Genomic DNA, 5107 nt, shown 5'->3' on the forward strand with positions numbered 1-5107 from the left:
ACGCATCCTTCTCTGGGATCGATCCCTACTTCCCTATACTAGGTTTAGTAAAGTGGTTGAGGGTTTTTGAAAGAAGTGCTCTGTGTGTCCGACGACCGGGATTTTTGCGACCAACGAGTTCCTAGACCGCGTGATCTAGTGGATTTGCTGGATCTAGGGAACCTGATATTTCCTACTGTAAACACAAACCAGTAACCTTTCAATACTCTTCAACATAATTGGCACGGTTGTGTCGATATGACGATGACGTCGGAATTTGGCTCTATCTTCGGTTCTGTAACACCAAAAAGCATAGCAAGCTTATGATACTTGGGATCACCTTTGTGATGGTATGCGGCTGCTAGCGTACTCCTCTGGTTGATAAAAAAAGAGAAACACATTTGTCAAGCACTAGTTCAGATATTTGGAAATTAACTTAGATAACAAATTAGTAGACTGATACGCTCGGATTTTGCACTATTTTAAGGTCGTTATTTGGTCCATTTTTTATGTCAAAGTCACTCTACACGTCCATTATATGCATATTTTGTCTATTTTGGTATTTTGACGTGCTTTGTGAGAAATGTGCATAATTGAGCCGAAAAGGGAGCCAAACGCAAAGTCTAGAAATCAGGAGTCAGACGGCGATCGGCGACCGCCGCGGATGTGTGCGGCGACAGCCGGCGTCCGGCGGCCAGATCAATGCAGCGGACCGCCTCAGAAAAATATGCTTGGAAGAGAAGTCTCGCTCGGCGACCGCCGGAAGTCGTGCGGTTGTCCGCCGCCGAAGAGACAGACTCTCTGGACTCCAACGCAGCGACCGCCGGCCAAGGTGCGGCGGCCGGCCGGAGAAAGACGGCGAATCCGAGATGCCCTAGATTTTCTCCAAAATTTACCATATTTTGAAGATCTTTTCCTTCTACAACAAGGATTGGCTTTCCCCTATAAATAAGACCTCAAGCTTCATTAAAAAGAGAGAGCTTCTACTTGCAAAATAAATCATAGAAATCAAGAGAAGGATTTGGAGAAGGATTTCAAGAACATTAAGAATGACAAGGATTCAACCTACGGGTTTTATTTGCTTTAGTTTTATGTTCAAATCGTCTTCCCTTCAATCTATGTGTTTAGCTTATTTCATCATGTGTAACTAAATTCATAGGATTCTAGGGATGTAATAGTAACGACTTTGGTTATACAATTCATTTTTCTATTTAATATCCGTTTTGTTTTTACTTTGTTTCTTCCCTAAGTAGTTCTGATGCTGCATGATTGAGTGACACAATTGTGCATGATTTAATATAGCTTGTTTCATAACTGTGAGAGAGTTCTAGCGAGTTAGATTCACTTAGTAGACGCTACAGTTAGCTTCCCTTAAAACGGCACTGTTAATTGAGAGTGGAGACTTTTCAAGGGTCTTAGGAGCTATTCGGAGTTACGTGTTAGGATTGACAACTCTAATCTTGTAATCAACGTTTGCATCGCATGAGCATAAGCTAGGTGACTCGTCCTATCAAAGTAATAATTGTGCTAGGGTATTGTAGTTTGGAATTTGTTTAACCATAACTGTGAAAGCACATCCCTGGGATTCTCTTATCTCTATCGATTGTCTGTGTTTTACTCGCATTTAGTTGTTAATTGTCTTCTATTGTTTCCTGTTTTCAAAGTTTTCCAAAACCTTCTGTTCTTCCAAATAGTAATTGAGTCTTAGTAGAGGATAGACACTTAGTGTTTGCCTTCCCCGTGTTCGATATCCCGGTACTGACCTTTGGCTATGGCTATACTATATATACTCTGTATACTTGCAGGTTTATTTAGTGCTAAAAAATAGTGCATCATAAACTTACCTTGTAAATGTCTTTTCCAAATTTGTTCATGCGCATGAACCAAGTTGGTATTCGCATTCCAATGAACCCCACGAGTATCAACCACTAGCTTGAATTTTCAAAAATGAACCTCAAAAAATTGAAAACGTTCATACAACTCATGCCAAGTGAACACCAAACTGGTGTATGAGGCTATAGCAGCCACTGCCTCCTCAAGAATAGGTATCGATATGACGGTTCTACTCCATCTTTCCTTCATCTTGGATCGGGTGATCACCGACAACAACATGGAGTCCACCTCTCCTGTCCATTTTCCTTTGTACAAGAAACTTTCTTGAGGTGGTATGTTGCTACTCATTTTGGTGGGTGTTTAATGGAATTGTGGAGGAAGGATTTATAGACGAAAACATATATCACACAAAAGTGCATCTAGTTTTTTCATAGTACAATGGCCATAGGGGCTGCTGGATTGCATCGATTTTCATCATCAAGCAGTTCACGCGAAAGCAACAAGAGTGCATTGCATTGCCTTTGTGGTACAATGTACATGAGATATTAGATTGAAGACCTAAGTTAAAGGGTTTTTTGGCAAGCAAATGTGGCACTATGCCCATCACTTTATACCACTTTGAGGTGCATAATGATTTAATTGAGTGAACAACTCATCCTTTGCATTGTTTAGGTCTACATATGCAGCTTCTGCATAGCTTTTGTCTATGTGGGCATGTAAATTTAATTGATTTAACAACTCATCTTTTGTATAGCTTTTGTCTACATAGGCATGTTGATTAAATTATTTTCACTACTCTTTTGCATAACTTTTGTTTATATTGGCTTGTAGATTGAATTCAATTAACAACTCATCTTTTGCATGAGTAACAAATTCATGCTCCTTCCATATCAAGTTGATCGGGTGCTACTTGGTGTACCTCACCAATAATTTCTTGACAAATGGAAATAAATAAGCCTCTTAATGCAACAACAATTAAACACCAATTCAATACAACTAAACTGCACAAAATTGACATCCAATAATCATAGTACTATGATCTTTTATCTTGTTCTATAAAATTATATACATATATATACACACGTATTTTCCACAAATAAATATAATTACTTTAACATAGTATATTCTTTTAGCATATTAAGTAATTCTTAGTAAATTTTAATATTTTCTTAATAGCATGTACAAAATCAAGGTGAATATTTTGAAAGTTGTTTAAAATATATAAAAAAAATATTGAACGAGCTAAGTGATTAGATGATTCACAGTATGATAACAAAAAAAATTGAATATTATAGACGTCATTTCGTAGTGTATAAAGTTTCCGTATGTATAGAAATATAAAAGTAAGGAAAAAAAGTCTATTTTGAATAAAATCTCAAACTAGTACTACCAAGAAATGATTTTTTTAATAGACATGAAAAATGTATACTAATATGATTACTTTTTATTGTGAAAATGATCATATTACATCTTTTTTATTGTAGGAGTACTATATTTGCACACCTTTTCTATGATGGAAATTTCCACAATGTTGTGCAGTTTAGTTTGTACTCCTTTTGCATATCATTTGTGTATATGGAAATGTTGATTTTTTTTAGTGAACAATTCATTTTTTTTGCAGCAAAATTTTGTCTATATGTGACAGCTCCAAAAATTGGAAGCGGATATTGAAGGAGAATATGAACAAATAGCTCAATCAATTCGATTTACGGGATGGACTGTCCGTTAACAATGGATAGGAATAAGCATGATATTGTGATCCATTGTCTTTATATTCTCACCATTTGCTCAAGGTTTGAGCACCCACATCTTCTACTCTACAACACTCACAAAGGTTATCGCCGGTGCATATTTATGGCTCTCATCCTACCCGTGAACTTCTCTTCATAAGTCCATTTCGGCATTGCCAATTGGTTTTTGTTTATGTAACAAAATTGTCCAGTACTAATGCGGGTCAAACAATGGCAGCGATGTAATCCCCACATTTTGCCAATCTCCGAAGCCCGATGATTTTTTGAACGTTTGGTACTTTCCACCTTAGCTACTAATTCTGTGTTTATTTTTCCTCACAAATGCTTACACACAACCTAATCTCTTCATCCAGATTTTTAAAAAACTACTAAACAATTTTCCATGATCACCTATGCAGCCGATACCAAATGAATGGATTCTGCTACATGCAGCGGACATGCCTCTCGAGTGCGAGCTGGAAATGCCACACGGAACCTCGTGGATGGTCGGAGTGACTATAGTCAGAAGAAGATGCTACTTCGAACAAATGTGGAATATTTTCCTCCAACATAACCGGATAGAGAGCAGCAATACCGTGGTCTTCACTTATCACGGAAGAGGCAAATTCAAGGTGATGCGTTCTCAGACGAATGGCTTGATGCCCATGACTGATATACATCGTATGTCCAAACGTTTAAATATTTTATTTGAATCTTTCATATAATTACAACCATCATTCGCATAAGGAACTAATTTGTTGGGGCTATAGTCGAACCAGAGTTCGCCGAGCCAGCCTATCGGAACCCTGACTCTCAAAGTGATGATAATAACTTCGATTACTCGAACGATAACGATAAGCATATCTCAGTTCTACCATCATTTACTATTGTTCTAATTGAAACCGACCTTGAGCATGGACCGGTAGTACAATCTTATTTCTGTTTTTAGAATAGCATAATTAAAAAGTTGCATGGTAAAATTTGTTTTTAGAATTGCATCGATTCATCATTTGCTTAACAAAAAAGTTTTGTAGTCTTGTAGATGCTACTTGTGATATGGTGGAAAACAAACATCCGTGATGATAATCTCATTCAACTTGTCAAACTAATTTCCATCGGCTCTGACCCTACTTATGTGTACGTATTGGCTGAAGACGAAGTTGTGAAGGTGTGCAGGGGATGGAAGAGGTTCGCCAGATTAAAAAATCTTCGCGTGGGGGATTTATGCAAGTTTGAGTTGATTCCTGTACAAGAGACCACTCTACGGGTGTCAATTAACCGCTAGTTAGTGATGGGATTACGAGTATCTGCCAGTCGTTTTTTGGAAGGTATTTGTATTTCAAAAAGGCGGTCTTAGTGATCTTGTTTATGTTATGTCATATGTATGGGTTGTACAATATGTGACTTGTTATTATGGTTGAAACTTGAATGTTATGAAACTAGTGTGTTAAGAATGAAAATTGGAATAATAAACTTATCCGCCCTACATAGTTCGTCATTTTCGAATATTAGATTTCCAATAGCACACACACCCAAATCAACACAACACAGAAACGAACTGTCTC

The sequence above is a fragment of the Salvia hispanica genome, chromosome 5 (genome assembly GCF_023119035.1).
Source record: "Salvia hispanica cultivar TCC Black 2014 chromosome 5, UniMelb_Shisp_WGS_1.0, whole genome shotgun sequence".
Classification (NCBI taxonomy): Eukaryota; Viridiplantae; Streptophyta; class Magnoliopsida; order Lamiales; family Lamiaceae; genus Salvia; species Salvia hispanica.